Genomic DNA, 17,950 nt, shown 5'->3' on the forward strand with positions numbered 1-17,950 from the left:
ATGGCAGGTTTGACATTCTTGGTTTCACCTTGGACTGCAGCCTTGTGTGAACCCAGGGGCGTCACAGCCATGGTTACGGCCAACAGCCACAGCAGAGGATTAAGGCACCGCCAGCTGTTCCTAGGATTGAGGGGCTAATAGGCCAGATTCGCGCGATTTAGGAGATTCCCGAGGGACAGATAGTCCCGTATATTCCACCATCGTCAGTTCAGCAGTCGCCAACCACTGGCAGAGTCTATGCAGTCGTACCGCGTGATCACGGTGCGAGCGGAGCTATAGTAGAAGGTACTTTCTTAGTAAACTCTTTTCCAGCTCGGATCCTGTTCGATTCCGGAGCTTCCCATTCTTTTATATCTCATGCCTTCAGGGATAGGCTCCAGTTAGTTGCACATCCTTTAGATGTTCCATTGTCCGTCTCTACTCCCTTAGAAGAGGTATCTCTATTAGAGAACGTCTGTAGGAGATGTGTCATCAGCTTAGATGAGTCCGAGTTTATCATAGATTTGATCGTCTTGCGCATGTCGGATTTCGACGTCATTCTCGGTATGGATTGGTTATCATTCTACCATGTTAGCATTGACTATTTTACGAAAACAGTCAGTTTGCAAGCGTTCGATGGATCTGAGTTGATCGTAGCGACCTCACAGGGCAACCAGTTTACGGAGTCATTTCTGGCCTATATCGAGGAGGTGATGCTGAGAGATCGGAGTGCTGATTTGTGCGAGACTAGGCTTGTCTCAGATTTTCAGGATGTATTTCAGGACATACCGGGGCTACCTCCTGTGAGAGAGGTTGAGTTCTGCATTGAGTTGCAGCCAGGCACAGCACCGATATCTTGAGCTCCCTATCGTATGGAACCTGCTGAGATGAGGGAGCTACAGACTCAGCTGGACAAGTTGTTGTCTCAGGGTTTTATTCGCCGAAGTCATTCTCCATGAGGGACGCCGGTCCTTTTCGTGATGAAGAAGGACGACAGTATGCGTCTTTGTATAGATTATCGGGAGTTGAACAAGGTCACTATCCGGAACAGGTGTCCATTACCGAGGATTGATGACTTGTTCGACCAGTTGCAGGGAGCGCAACACTTCTTGAAGATTGATCTTCGTTCTGGCTATCATCAGTTACGGGTTCGGGAAATGGATATTCCCAAGACCGTCTTTCTAACTCGTTATGGGTCCTTCGAATTTCTTGTCATGCCATTTGGGCTAACCAATTCACCTGCGGTATTCATGGATTTGATGAATCGGGTTTTCCGTCCATACTTGGACCAGTTTGTGATAGTATTCATCGACGACATTCTAATCTACTCGAGGTCGGAGGCAGAGCACAAGCAACACCTTCAATTAGCATTGCAAACTTTGTGGGAGCACCAGCTATATGCCAAATTTAGCAAGTGCGAGTTTTGGCTATCCGAGGTCAGATTTTTAGACCACGTCATCAGCAGAGAGGGCATTGTAGTGGATCCAGCTAAGGTTATGGCAGTACTTGATTGGGAGCCACCGACGATAATTACCGAGATCCGTAGCTTTTTGGGTTTGGCTGGTTATTACAGGATGTTCATTCAGGACTTCTCAAAAATAGCTACACCACTTACACGCCTTACAAAAAAAGGTGTACCTTTTATTTGGAGCACGGAGTGTCAGGAGGCTTTTGAGACTTTGAAGACTAAGTTGACTACAACGCTAGTTTTGACCATTCCTAGCAGTGATAAGACCTTCTTAGTCTACTCAGATGCGTCGTTAGCGGGTCTAGGAGGTGTTTTGATCCAGACCCAGAGGGTAGTAGCATACATTTCGCGTCAGTTGAGAACGCATGAACAGAACTATCCCACACATGACTTGGAGCTAGTAGCAGTAGTCTTTGCATTGAAGACATGGAGACACTACCTGTACGGGGTACAGTTTGAGCTATTCACAGATCATCAGAGCTTGAAGTACCTCTTCTCTCAGAAGGAACTAAATCAGAGACATCGACGATGGTTGAGTTCATTAAGGATTATGAGTTCGCGATTCAATATTACCCGGGGAAGGCGAATGTCGTAGTAGACGCATTTGTAGGCATCAAAAATTACCTATAGGTCTCCACGAACAACTCAGTGTTAAGGAACGACGATGAACGTCACTATCCGGTTCACAGGAGTTCGATGGATGTCGATAAACGCTTGAAGTAAATCGACGAACTACGTGAACTAACGAAGGTACGGGCTAATCGAGAGTCCCGCGATGTTTACAAAAGGAACAACGCCCTTCGTGTCTCATTCATTCAACAGATGATCCAACCATCGGAGCTGATAGAACTCCTTGTCGGCTTTTCAACGTACTTCGAATCACTCAAATCCGAGTCCGGACGAAGGAATTACAGCAGAAGCAGATGAAAACACCAAAAGGAGTGTCTCGGACCAACGAGACACCCTTCGGTGTCTCGGCTAAGGCAAGCCTATAAATACAAGCCTTAGGCCTCATTTTTTTAGATCTGGAATTTTGGAGAATTGGCGAAGCCCTGCCGGAGTGAAGAGTGATCGAGCACTTCAACACAAGAGAGTTCTTTGTCAGATCTACATCACCCGCATCCGATCCTTAGTCTTATCCCGTTGTGGTAATTCTAAGAAGAGCAATTATCTCGCTTTCATCGAGATAGGCGCTTAAAGTTTCTAGATCTCCTCGCGGATCGACGAAGCTCTGGACCAGATCTGATTGCCAGGTAGTCCGCGGATATCGACATCCCCGTCACAGGCTAAAGACCCACGCAAGCAAGAGACGACGAACGGATCTTGTGTTTATTTTCAAGAAAGTTGTAATCTTTATTATTTTGTTGTTTGAATTTCATTTGTAACGTTTGAAGTTTAATTGAAATCAATGATGAAGGAAACTTTTGACGAAAACATGTATGGTCGAGACGTCTGCTCGAGGAGTCGTCTTAACTACGAGGGACCGACTGATCCCGCACTTCGAGTTGGTAATGATGACCCTTGGTCAAAAAATGACTTGTCTGTTCGGCTGGCAGATAGACTTGCCCTTGGCTGGGCTTTTGGGCCTCTAAGCTGGTTTGGACCATGTCTTTTTAAAGCATTTGCAGACAATCTTTCGGTATCGTCATCTTTAGATGGTAAATTACCATAACACTAAAGCCAAAATTTGCTTTGAAACAAACACTCTATATAAAATCCCATAGATGAAAATCTGGCCAAGGCCGCAGAATCGATGGACGGGATCCGCTACAATGAGGATCTCAAGTCCAGACAGCGCCAAGAGCAACAACGACGAACAACCCACTCCTCCTCCAAGACAGAAACAAACGAATGGGTTCGTGTCAAGAGGACTCGCTCAACCCTCGAAGAGCGAATCAAGAAACGCCGCGCATTGCTTGCGCATGCCCGAGTCCTTCTGCAGAAAGCGGAAGAGATGCAGAAAGAAGAGACGGTCAAGAAGCCGTCAAAACACAAGCAGGTGTGGGTGCCAAAGGCAAGACCGACGCCTAAGACAAAAATGGACGGAGTTGCCGTCCAACCTTCTTCAAATCAAGATCCCGTTTCCCCTGCTCCCGCACCTCCGGTAGAGCCAGGTAAGAACGTGGGTCCTCCAAGATCCAAACTTCCTTTAAAAGGTCGCCTCGGTCCTTTGCCAGAAAATCGAGGTAAGGCACCTGTCAAGGAGCGATTGGGACCGTTGAAAGGTCCCCAAACAATAGTCCAGACTGGGCGTTGTGCCAATCCCCCCGAGAAGAATAACAGAGGGAAAGCCCCTATTACTGACCGCATTGGATTGCGGGTCGAAGTTCAAGAGCCCGTTAAGTTTTCACGCTCGCAAAAGCGTAGACTTGAACGAGCGACTTTTGAAAACGCTAATAAAGCGTCTCATCCCCAGAGGGAAACACATTCGTCTGATGATGATGGTGTTATACCTGGGAAGTCAGGCCAACACTCTATGGGTTACTCCAGTTATCAAACTGACGAGTTGTACTATAGAGCCGGGAGTTCGGGTAAGTCTCGAAAGACAGACGCTCAAGACACGGAGTCTTATTGTCCGTGTGCTAACATAATCAGGGCGGTATTGTCAGAATGCTGCTGTTCTAAAGCCCTAAGGAGAGTTTCGGTGTTCGAGAGAATTTCCACCAGAACATCCGAGACCAAGCCAAGGCGTTTCCGTAGGAAGAAGCCTGTCCGCCAAGAGGACAAGCTCCTAGAAGTGTCTGCTAATATGACCGGCAGAGGGACATCGGCACGGGATAATCTCGAGTCAATTCTGAAAGCATCCCAGCGTATAACCCGTCTGCAGTCCGGAGCCATCAAACGAAAAACTTACGGTAGGGTTCGGACAAGGGTACCTTCAAAAGATGAAGAGTCGGATGCCGGCTCGGCGGTCGCATCTGACAACACAGTATCCAGCGAGGGACAACCTCGTGAGGCACTTATGATAAGTGCAGAACAAGTAACCAAGATGCTTGAAGATGCCCTGACTAAGCAAAAGGAAGCTTTCAAGTTCGAGATGGAGATGGCCATGCAGCAGATGAGAGAGATGCATGACCAGCAAATCGCGGCACTGACAACTCACCAAGGAGAACCCAGTCGTCACAATAATCTGAATCAAGAGGAGAATGAACGGGAAGAGGATAATGTCAACATAAATATCCCTCCTGTCAACAACAATAACGGAGGCGGTCCTTCGGAGGATAATGCGAAGGAAGACCACGTTACTTCTCCCCAAAACCACTCGAAGACAGATACGAGTGAAGACAAGAAAATGAAGGACTTAGAGAGCAAAATCAACACGTTGATAAATGCTCAAGAAGTGAAAAGGTCCGGCATACTATGTCCATACCCAAGGGAGTAGGAATCAATTCCATATCCGGCAAAGTTCAATTTAATCAACTTTACGCCGTTTGATGGAAAGGGTTCCCCTACCCAACACTTAATATATTTTAAGTCTCACTTAGGAAAAATCTCTGGGAATGAACCCTTAATGGTACGGTCATTCGTTGGCACTCTTCGCGGAGCAGCCTTCGATTGGTATCGTCGCCTCAAGCCGGGGAGTATTAGCAGTTGGGATGACATGGAAGATATGTTTCTGACAAACTTCTTCGACGACGATACAGAGATTTCAATCGGCACACTATTTGACGAGAAACAGAAAAATGGTGAGGCGGTTGAAAACTTCGTGAAGAGATTCCGAAACAAAGCAATGAATTGCAGGAATCCGGTCAGCGAAGACTTTATTCTCGAGACTTGTCACAATAATCATTCATTGGACATCCTCGAAGCTATGGGAATGACACCACCGAAGACCTGGAAGGACTTAAAAGTGCAAGGAGAACGAGCCGAGCGATTCCTTAAAAGGAAGAAGGCGGAAAGGGGCTAAATATCAAATAACGCTCCGCAACAGAACTTTGTCCCTAAGGGTAAAGGAAAAGCACAGGCGAATGTGGTGGACGTGAACCAAACGTTCGAAGTACAAGCACAACCGCAACAGCAGCAACAAAAGGCACCTCAACAGTCAAGGTGGCAACAACAGCCCCAGAAGCAAAAGGCCTCGGAGCCGAAGTTCCCAAAAGTATATTCGTTCAAAGATGATGAAGTTCCCGGCATCTTCAAATACCTCATAGAGAATAACAAGATCAAATTGCCTCCGGTCCAGGATCAGGAAGATGCTAAAAGAATTAGCAATCCAAAATACTGCGCATTTCATACAGCGGTGCACCATCCTACCAAGGCGTGCTATGCCCTTAAAGATAAGATCCAAGCTCTAATCGACGTCAGGGTCATTACTATGAAGCAACCTAAGGAGAAGAAGGTGGGTGCAAATGCAGTATCGATTAGTTTCGATTCTGTTCCTTTGAACTGGTTCCAGCATGAGCCGGTAATAAATGCACCAGTGAAGACCGTGAACGATGAGCCTCACAAACAGCGCCAGAAAGGACTTGTACCGCACACAGCCCCGAATGGTGAGATTCTTTGGGTTCATCCAGATTTGATTGGAGATGAACAATGGTCTGGAGCCTCTTCCAAGAAAAGGTCAAAAGGAAAAGGTAAGTCTTGTTATGGAGCTTTTGCTATTCCAGGAGAAGACGACGAGAAAATTCCAGCCTTCCCGCTTTCTGAAGATGAACAGGAGACCTTTGTAACCCGGAGTGGGAATGAATATCACTATAAGTATCCGGATGTTTCTGAGCAACTGGGAGTAAACAAAACCATTCCCTCAAAGACATTGGCAGAACTGGGGATTGTCGCAACTCCCCCAACACCTGTAGCTACGGAAAAAATCCAGCAAAAGGAGAAAGGGAAAGCGCAGGCAGTCTCGATTCAATCATCCGATTGGAAGAGACAAACCGGGAAGTGCAAGCTCTCCGCCTCATTTTGACATCATGGCGCAGTTAGCTAATATACCAGCTAGGATAACCCTGTACGAATTACTGCGTCTTTCAAAGGACACAAGGAAAGCATTGCAGGAAGCCTTGAGCGACTCTGAAGCTTTCTTGACTCGAATCAAGCCGTCGTCTGAAGGACTGGAGCCGTCAGTACAACATTGTAATCTCGCGGCGCATCGTTTTCCTTGCATTTCTTTCACCAAAGAAGACATGTAGACGAAGAACTCAAAACACGATCGGCCTCTGTATTTCACCGGCCACATTGGCTCCAGCATTGTCAACCGGATCCAAGTCGATCCGGGTTCCGCTGTCAGTATCATGCCATTCTGATTGATGCATAATCTCAAACTAGCATCCACGGGCACTACGATCTACGGATTCAACACCAGTGGGTCCAGACCCTTGGGAAAGATTCGGATCAAGTGCCAGATCGGAGATTTAAAATCGGAAGTTACTTGTTATGTAATTGATGCAGAAACGTCCTATAATTTGCTGTTGGGTCGACCTTGGATCCACGGCAATCTTATAGTCCCGTCAACTCTTCACCAGTGCCTCAAGTATGTGGACACAAATAATGAAGTTAAGACGGTGGTCGCGGATAAGCAACCGTTTAAGGGATTAGAGAACTATTTCACTGATTCCCTTCTATACGGCGCCGAATCTGATACTGAACCATCGGCCCAAGGAACGGACAGCGGAGATGAAGCTGATACCAAAGCTGGGTTTGATTATGATGGTGGTTTTGTACTTAATGACATTGTACCCATTGTAATCAATCTTGACGATGATGAATCATCGGAAAGTAGTTGTAATTGGCAGCTTACCGAAGAACTATCAATAAATGATGATTTAGAGTACTCGATGTGTCTTGATAATATCACTAAAGAGCTTTATGATAACCCTGACTTATATATGCCACTTCAATCATTTTGTCTGACGAAAAAGCAGGTACAAGATCCATGCGGAACGACACTTGTCATCCCCGCAGGGACAGGGGGTGGAAGAGAAGTCGTCTACGGTAAAGGAAGAGAATCTCCGATACCCGACCACTTCTTAGAAGAGGAAGACGATGATGATAAACCTGCTCCTCACCTATTTACCACTTCTTAGAAGAGGAAGACGATGATGATAAACCTGCTCCTCACCTATTTAGGTATGATGCAAAAGCATGCGATTTAATGGAGAAGTATGGATATGACTTCACACTCGGAGAAGGTCTTTGCTTTCGTCGAGGTCCGCGAGTTCCACCTCGAATGGCCTATGTACCAAAGGGAAAACCCGATGATTATTATCGCCACAAAAGAGGTCTTGGTTATGTCTCCTCATCCGACGATGAGTGTTGCTAGCAAATCATCGATCAAATTGCTAACAAAGCTAGAAACGGATACTCTTCTGATTCTTCAGCTTGGGATTCCGACACTAGTATCGGTGAGATGTTCAAAAAGTTGATCGAACATGGTTACGGTCGATCCTACCACAATAGAGGAGGACGACCAGATGCCGACTTGGGAAGATCCTTGGGTTCATCACCTAAACATGCAGTACGATGATAGGTTTGAACAAAGAGAACCTCCTACCGAAGATCAAGTACTCCAGGTGAATATGGGTAACGAAGATAATCCGAAACCTATATTCATTAGCGACAGCCTCCCGCCTGAAGAGAAAGAAGAGTTAATCTCTCTTATCAGGTAGTACATTGATGTGTTTGCCTGGAATTATGAAGACATGCCGGGGTTCGATCCAAACGTAGCAGTGCATCGTCTCAATATTAAGACGGATGTCAAACCAGTCAAACAACAACAAAGACGATTTTGTCCGCAAATGATGGAAGCAATCGAGGCCGAAGTTAAAAAGCTTATTGACTCGGGCTTCGTTAGTGAAGAGCAGCATCCGGAGTGGCTTGCCAATATTGTCCCAGTCCTTAAGAAGAACGGGAAGGTCAGGATTTGTATCGACTTTCGAGACCTCAACACTGCATGCCCAAAAGATGACTTCCCCCTTCCCATCACAGATGTCATCATTGACAATACGTGCGGGTTCGAGAGGATGTCTTTCATGGATGGTTTCTCTGGTTATAACCAAATAAAGATGCATCCAGATGATGAAAAGCATACTGCGTTTAGAACACCCCTCGGCGTTTTCTGCTACACGGTCATGCCCTTCGGCTTAAAAAATGCAGGTGCCACATATCAGCGAGCCATGTCGAAGATTTTTCAGGAGCATCTCCGGAAAACCGTCGAATGTTACGTGGATGATTTGGTCGTGAAAAGTCGCGATAAGAAGGATCACATCAAAGACTTGAAGACGATGTTCGATCTGATGCGGACCCACCAATTGAAAATGAATCCTACCAAGTCTTTCCTCGGAATGTCCAGTGCTAAGTTCCTTGGGTTCATCGTTACCACCAAAGGTATTCACATCGATCCTGATAAAGTAAAAGCAATTAATAAATTGCAACCTCCGAGAAACCTCAAGGAGCTCAGAGGATTGCAAGGGCGGTTGGCTTATATCCGTCGGTTCATCTCGAACCTCTCAGGAAAATGTCAACCATTCTCCAAGCTCACAAAGAAGGGCGTGTCATTTGTATGGGATGATGCTTGTCAGAAGGCATTCGAGAGTATTAAAGAATATCTCTCAAAACCTCCCGTACTCGTCGCACCAAAATCGGGCAAACCATTCTTGATTTATGTCAAGGCGACGAGCCACTCATTAAGTGCATTACTTGCACAAGATGATGATAACGGTCATGAGCAGGCGGTATATTATTTAAGCCGGACCATGGTAGGCGCTGAATCTCGATATCCTATGATTGAGAGAGAATGCCTCGCCTTGGTATTCGCTATTCAGAAGATGCGGCATTATCTGGTTGGACAGACCATTTATGTTATCTCTAAGGTTAACCCAGTCCGAGTGTTCATGACTCAGCCAGTGTTCATGAATTGGCGATTAGCAAAGTGGGCCTTACTCTTGTCCCAATACGACTTACATTTTAAACAATAGAAGACGGTGAAAGGACAAGCCATCTGTGATATCCTGGCAGCTAATCCAACTACGGATACCGCCAAGATATATGACGACCTACCTGATGAGACCCACGAAGTCAACGCAACTTCACACCAGCAAGTATGGCGCTTGTACTTCGACGGCGCTTCACGAGCAACTAATGTAGCGAGTGCTCCTGGAAGTCCTAAGATTTCTTCCGGAGTTGGAGTTGTCTTAGTTTCCCCAGGAAAACACGTTATGCCTCGAGCTTATTCGTTGACCGAACCATGCTCAAATAACGTAGCCGAATATAATGCATTACTCATAGGACTCAAATTCGCCAAAGAACTGGGGGAACAGTTTGTTACGGTAAGAACTCACCAACTCTTAGTGCCGCTTTACGGTGAAGATGCCAAGGAAGAAGAGGTTCAAGAGGTGCACGCTACTCAAGTCGAGTTCGAACCACGAGATTGGCGTTTCCCCATCATCGACTACGTCTTGCATGGAATCTTGCCAGAAGATGTGAAGGAAAGAGAGTCAATCCGACGAAGAGCGCCAAGATTCTACTATAATACGGAGAATCGAACGCTATACCGCAGGGGGTACGATGGGTTGCTAGCACGTTGCTTATCAACTAAAGAAGCCGAAGAAGTCCTTAGAGAGGCACATGAAGGAGAGTGTGGCGCGCACCAACCTGGCCCCAAGCTTTATGACCGCATCAGAAGAATGGGATATTTTTGGCCTTTAATGATGAGTGATGCAATCGCGTATGCCCGAAAATGTCATGCGTGTCAAGTACATGCAAATTATATGCATCAACCCCCGGAGCACCTGCATCCTTCGGTTACGTCTTGGCCGTTTGAGACCTGGGGAATGGATATTGTTGGTCCTATAAATCCCCCGTCAGTCAAAGGTGACCGGTTCATCCTGGTAATTACCGACTACTTCTCCAAATGGGCCGAAGCGGTCCCGCTCAAAGAAGTTAAAACGAGCAACGTCATTGCAGGTATGGTGTTCCAAGACGAATCATACATGACAACGGTCCTCAATTCGTCAGCAACGCCTTCATCAGGTTTTGCGAAAAGTTTAAAATTCAGGACATCTCGTCGACAGCTTACAATCCCACAGCGAATGGATTGGCCGAAGCCTTCAACAAGACTATCATAAAGCTGTTATCAAAACTTGTGAAAACTAATAAACGAGACTGGGATGACAAGCTTGGCGCGGCTCTATGGGCCTATCGGACCACGGTGCGCACACCGACGGGAGCAACCCCGTATTCACTGGTATACGGATGTGAAGCTGTTCTTCCATTGGAGATTCAAATCCCGTCGCTTCGAATTGCCCTCGCGACTCAAATGACGACCGAAGAGCAACATCAGAAGCGCCTTGAAGAACTTGAAAGGCTAGATGAGAAGCATTTAGAAGCTCAACAGCATATCGAATTTTACCAAGCCAGGATCTCTCGAGCTTTCGACAAAAAAGTTCGACATTGGAGCTTCAAAGAGGGGGACTTGGTTCTAGCTGAAAGGCGGCCTATGATCCTTAACTCCAAGAAGAAAGGTAAATTTGAACCCAAATGGGAGGGACCATTCGTAGTAGAGACAGTCTACTCGAGTGGCGTATATCGCCTAGTCACCAAGGACGGTGACCGGCTTATGATGCCGATAAATGGCAAATTCCTGAAAAAATACTATCCTTAGTATCTTTAAGATAACTAATGTATCGGGAAGTTCCCGGAAGAATACCACACGTGATATTCTTAGGGATAACCCAATCACTGTGGAAGTAATGAATAAAAAATCCACGTTCGAACTCTGAATGTCGGAATGTTTCTTCTTGTTATTGTCAGATTCTCTAACTCTCATGAGTTACTTTTGTGAGACGAGATTCAATTCGTTAACAGGTTAATCTTTCCTCACCAAACCATCCGCTGATCAGATCAATTGACGGTGGATCCACCAACATTTCTATCCGCCAGTCATTGGCATTTCTCAGACTCAACATGTTAGGTCCTAATCACCTAGCATTAAAGTCTTCCTTTGAGTGATAATACGAGTTGGCATTTTCTTTGCTACTTGTATTCCACTCTCTTTGTTTTCAGGTCAAACCTATAAAAGTTAGGGCCAAAGCCAAATTCCTCTCTCGATTCCTTCCATGAGCGAGAGGTCCACATTCGAACAATCAAACCTATAAAAGTTAGGATTGTTCTCAGTCTCACTTAGTCAAGCCTACAAATAGTTAAGACTAAGACCGAGTCATTCCTTTTCGATAAACGAAAGTCTGCCTTTGTTCCTTTTTCCACCAAACCTATTAAAGTTTGGGTCGAAATTGGGCTTTCTCCTCAATGAATGAGGGATTCTTTTGATTCAAATGGCCAATCCTATAAAAGTCAACGTCGTTTGAACCTTTCCGATTCTCGGAGTGGAGATCCCACTCCTAGTTTCATCTTTTCGGATTCTGGGGGTGGAGATCCCACCTTGAGTTTCCTTTCCTACTGTAGATAGAATATAAAATTCTTCCTCTTCAGTACTGGGAGATAGAATATAAAATTCTTTCTCTCCCATTTTCCAGTCTGTCTTTGTTCCTAGAAAAGACACAATTCTCAACTTTCAATCCGGGCACTTTGTGCACGGGGAATTTTATCTCAACTCCTAAATAGAGATAAGTCCACGCCTAACACGCGTTGCCGGTTTAGTCTTTCACCAATTGAAAAAGACACCAAGGTCTGAACTTGGGGAATTTTATCGCGAAGCCTATGTAGGGATGAGTCAACACCTAACACGTGTTGCCGGGTAGCCTATTCTCGTAACAAGGGTGAAGCCTATGTATTCAAAATCATAGCACAAAGTCTCAGAGAATTCACTCTCTTAGCACAACGTTACATGCGGAACGGATTTAGACAATCCACATGCTAGCTCGATTCAAACGGTAATCGGTAAAGGCACATCAAACCCGTTGAAGGCTGGGGGTTTGCTAAAAATCCCAAAGTCTATGCCTAACACGCATTGCCAGTTTAACCTTTCGCCGATTGAAAAAGGCACCAGGGTCTAAACCTGGGGAATTTTATCCCGAAACCTAAGAAGGGATAAGTCATCGCCTAATACGCGGTGCAGGGTACCTTTTCCCTATAAGAAATGGCTAAGTCTATGTATTCAAAATCATAGCATCAAGTCTAGGAAAAGCGATTTTCTTAGCACAACGTTACATGTGAGACGGGTTTTAATAATTCACATGCTAGCCCGATTCAAACGGTAATCGGTAAAGGCACATCAATCCCGTTGATGGCTGGGGGTTTGCCAAAAATCCCGTAAAATTTATCATCATTGAGTTCAATAAAGAAATATCATAAAGGAATCAAATGCGGAGTCTCTATTAATAGATAAAGTCAAAGCATACAATAAAAAGCTCATTAGCCCGAAGGCAGCTGACGGCTAAGAACATGAGACTCTAAACTAGAAAGCCTATCTATATAACTCTGCTCAAGTTTTGCCTGCAGGCCAGCTCGGACGGATTCTTCAGAACTGCTCAAGATCTTCACGGCTTCATTCTTCAGCTTCATCAATCTCTCCTGTGTAGATCCTAGCTTCTCGAGGGCCTGTCCACGAGAATGCTCTACTCCAGCCAGGTCTTCTGCAATAATAGTAACGGACTCCTTGGCGTGCCTCAAGGCCTCCTTCACCCTAGCCACTTCCTCACGGCCGGAATCCAAAGAGCGGAGTAACTCGGCTCTATCTGTATCCTTCCTCGCCACGGTAGCCATCAGCTGCGCAACTGAATGCTCATGTGACTGAAGCTCACTGCCGACGGAGGATCTCAGGTCACGCCATTGTGCCAGCCTATGCTCCATCTGAGAGGACACGAAGGAAGAAGCTCCATTAGCCTTCAATTCCTTCAACTCTCGGATCTCCGACTCCAGAACAGTAAAATCGGCAATGAAGTAATCAGCCAACTCCGGATATCCTTATTCTCTAAACATCATCATGTGACGAGAAAAGGAACGCCTGAACTGATCAAAACAATATCCTCGATGAAGCAGTTTCTCGATCATGCCGTTAAAAAAGGCGGTAAAAAAGCCGAGGTCTGTACGGAAAATATCTCTGTCTGGATCGGTATCGGCCAAGAGGGCGCGAACATGCTCATATAGAGATGATCGAGATCCTGCAAGTAACAGTGTGGAAGGCTAAGAGATTATCAAATATGATAAGAAAACTTTAAAGGCAAATTCCGAGCATACCAACGTCAACGGAGGTCCCCTCGGGCTGAGGACACCGCTTTCATGCAAGCTATCGGTCTCAGAAACTGTAGTGGCATTAGGCACAACGGCCGGTCCTATAGTTACACTTCTTTATTAGTCAAAATGGAAATCTAGACAAAATAAAGAGGATCGAGATGATAAGATCATCTGTATACCTGCAAGTCCATCATCCTCAGGCACACGGGGAATGCCAGGAGTCATAAGAGTATCGGCCCAGGTGGCTGGTCCTATGATTACACCCATCTATTAGTCAAAATCAGACAAATGAAAAGGAGCACGATGTCTCTAGATCGTATGCATACCTGCAAGTCCGTCACTCCGAGGTAAACTAGATAGGCCGGGGATCATTACTGAATCGGTCTCAATGACTGGTACTATAATATTAATCCTTCGTTAGTTAGACAAAAGATCAGGCAAAAGGAAGGGAATCAGATATATACCTGTGGATGAATCACTCTCAAAGGGTGGTCCCACGGTTTCTCTGGTGGCCTGTTCAGCCAGCATGTCAACTAATAATCCAATGTCAGGTCCCGAGAAACTTGGTGCAGAGACGCGCCCTTGTTCTTCGAAACTTACATCATGAAAGGTCCCGTCCTCAACTGGCTTCTCTATTATAACATCTGCAGGATAATTTAAGTATTGGATATATGTATAAGAAAATAGAGAAAGAAAGAAAAACTCAGAGAAAATTCTTTTTCCCCAGTATCCGTGCTTGGTTTCTTCAAGTTACCTGAAAGAAAGCGAAACACAAAAAAAAAATAATGAATCCTGCATTCCCTAAATACTACTCGAGGAGGGTATCACCGGAATTAGATATACCTGAACATAGCTCAGTATCAAGGTTTGTATCGACATCCATGGAATCGTTACGAATGGCGTCACACATCTGCTGCATGAAGCTATCCATATTATCAGAACTAGGGAATACAGGATCTGGTGGAAGTTCGCCGTCTTCATAGTTTCCTGGAACATAAAACCTGGTTACAAACCCCAGAAGGTAAATCATCTTAAAGCAATAAGGACAATAAAGTATTACCTTCCTCTCCGTCGGCGATGTCTCCTAAATCCACTCCGTAGGGGTACCGACCAACGTGTGGTTTATGAGCGGTCTTCTTCTTTTATGGAGTACCAGCCCTTATAGAACCAACGGGTCGTTCGTGCATAGACTTGCCACGCGTCTCAACCTGTGTAGGAGCCTCGCCGCTATGCCGGGGTCTCGCATAATGAGAAGCGAGCGACCCCTGCTCATCGACTGTCCTACCTGGGGTGATAAGAGTCAGGATAAATGAACAATTGAGATTGAGAAAGAAGGCCAAAGAGCATGACAAACCTGCATTAAGTTCTTCTGCGTCAGTGTCCATATCCACATACTCCTCCTCAGAGGTCTCGTCCTCATCATCGTTAGGAGCTCTTCATCATCTTCCACCCTGTCTCTGCTCAAGAGAGAAGGTTTGGCAGGCTTCTTCCCCTGTTTTCTAGCAAGCTCAGCCTTATGAGCAGCCATCATAGTGACTTGAACCAAGTGCTCAGACTGCAACTCTGAAAGACTCCTCACACCTATGGACTCATTGGCAGAAAGAAACCACTTGCAGCTGAGGAAAGTGATCAACGGCTTGCGTCTGGATGAAGGAAGAGCAAACTGGGCTCCAGTGCAACCCACCATGGTCCATAGCCATGCCCGAACGCCGTCAATAAGCCCTCCTTCAATCTTCAAACCACGGCTCGGGTTCCCAACATATAGTTGGTCGTAGCCAAACTGACGAGCAAAACGGCTGGGGAGGTAAGGCTCTATGTGGCAGCGGTTCTTCACCCGAAAAATGAGATACCCGACGCGGATGTTCACCAACCAGCGGAAACAACCAATGTCGAGAGCAGTCCGATTAGTTCTGGGCTTCTCCTCATCAATCAGCACATCACCATAGCGGCCCGAAAAGCGAGGAAAAAACTTGAAGAACTCTGTTTTCCCGAGCCATCTGCTCCTCTCTAACAGCTGTATGAAAGGAACAGGGACATCAACAATGCTGGGTGCGGACATCAAGTCAGGACGGTGAAGAACGAGCCACGCCATCAGATACGCATAAGGAAGCTCGACCTTCACACAAGTAAGCTCGGTCGACGGTTCAGAACCCACCTGCTCAAAACTGTTGACCAGATACCTAAGCCCACAATGAATGTCAGCAACCATTGCTGGGAGCAGGGAAAGCTCCCTCCCATAAGCTAGCTGGACTGCAAGGAAGAGCACCTCAAGAGGTAAGGTGTCTGACTGTTGATACGGAACGACGCACTTCTTCAACCATAGGGCGAGATAGCCTGCTAGCAGAGTCCGGGGCTCAATGGACTTCTGTGCACGGCGAAGGAACGAACGAAACTTGGTTCCTGTAGGAAAAGCTCCCTCAGCACTGGCAATGGTGTAAGAACGAGCCTCAGCCTTCTCCATCAACTCATTAACGGCGGGAGGGGTGTAAGAACGAGCCTCAGCCTTCTCCATCAACTCATTAACGGCGGTAGGTGTCAGAACATCTAACTCACGAATGAGCTCGTTGGAATCACCCTCCAAGATCTGGAACAAGTAGACAGCAAACTGCTTCAGGCTGATCTGCCTTTTCCTCTTTGCCTAAGAAGAAACCTTGACCAGAGAAGTATGATAGTGGCAGGTGAGGTCCCAAAGAGTATCGTACATATCGGGAGTATCCTTCTTCAACCACTCCAATTACTGGTTCGAGGGAAAGTACTCCTGGTATGGACAGTCCCCCATCGGAAGGCCAGAAACCTGATACATCTCATGCAAGGCCAACCCTAACTCTCCGCCGCTGGTCAGGAACGTGTTACTGTCTGGCATGTATAGTCTCCCAACAATCCCAAGAAATGGCGACAACTGACCGGGCAGTGCCATACATGGTGCGCTCGTATTGGTGGTAACAATCCACTGCTCTTCAAATTTCTTCCCAACTGCCCAAGACGTAGTGGTCATTGCGTGTCCACATCATGCTTGGTTGTGAGAAAGCTGCCAACCATAGATCTAAGAATTCTGGTGGAGGTAATCTCCTCCGCAAGAATGACGCCAACGGTTCTCACGGTAGGAGGCTGGCGATACCGTCGTCGGGGGTGGCAGTATTTAAGACCTATAATCCCTTTGGTCGAAGGCTGGCGGATGGAATGCATACCTGAACAGAACGCAGGAGTCTTATGTTGGATTATATCCACATTGAAACTCGATCACAATCATCGGTAGACGCCAGGCATCTGTCTCTCTACGGCGCTGTCCCTCAATTGAGTGAAAGAACACTGACGAGGAATGGAGGGAATATACAGGAGAGCTCCTTCATCAAGATTCAGCCAATGCTCCTCGGTAAGAATCAACTTAGCAGGATCCTCAAAATGATCTCCAAACAGAAAACTGGGCTTCTTTAAAGCCTGAGTAGAAACGGAATCCGCAGTAAAAGAAGCATCCGTAATCAGCTGGCGTAAGCAATGACGCCCTCCATCCCGTATCAAACGACAGGATTCATCGGAACGATCTCTGTCAAACTGAGGAAGTGGACCAATAGCCTGCCTAATGGAAGCCGAAGAGAAGACTTCTCCGCTACAACCAGTAGTAGCATGAGGAGGGAGACTGCCCGTGGGGAACTCGACTGCAACAAAGCAAGGATAGAGTCAGAAAATCATCCATGAATTAAATCCGTCTCATAAAAAAAAGCGACATAAGATCATTCACGGGGTAATTGGAGAGACGATTTTGAGTGTCCTACACAGCAGTATGCATCATCACGTAAATAACGTGGTAACATACACCGACCTATAAGGTGTGAGACGACACAAGATCGCCCCAATATACCAGAAGACTTGAATTGGCCAAGCAAAACAAGTCTGAAACCTCAACCCCTGCGAAGGAGGGTGTCAGCCCTTCCCGAATGACCCACGAAGGGGCCAAACGAGGGTGTAACAGAACCACCAATATCCTGAAACCTTAATCCCCGCGAAGGAGGATGTCGGTTCTTCCTTAATGACCCGCGAAGGGATCAATCAGGGATACAGAAATAAAGATTCCCACCCCCAAAAAAGGATGCCGCTGGAGGGGAGGATGCTGTAGGAACTTCTTCCTCGCTAGGCTGTGAACAGGAGCGACTCCTAGGAGGTCGAGGTCAACGTGGAGACATCAAAAACCTGCAATGAAAAGCAGCAAGTCAGGCACAATCTAAAATATGAATACACGAAATTTAAAAGGGAAATTAAGAACTTGAACTAAAGTCCTATGAATATACACGAAATTTAAAAGGGAAATTAAGAACTTGAACTAAAGTCCTATGAATAAATAGGATTTTATAGTTTAAGTCTAATTAAACCTACAAA

This window comes from Asparagus officinalis, chromosome 4 (assembly GCF_001876935.1).
Source record: "Asparagus officinalis chromosome 4, Aspof.V1, whole genome shotgun sequence".
Taxonomy (NCBI): Eukaryota; Viridiplantae; Streptophyta; class Magnoliopsida; order Asparagales; family Asparagaceae; genus Asparagus; species Asparagus officinalis.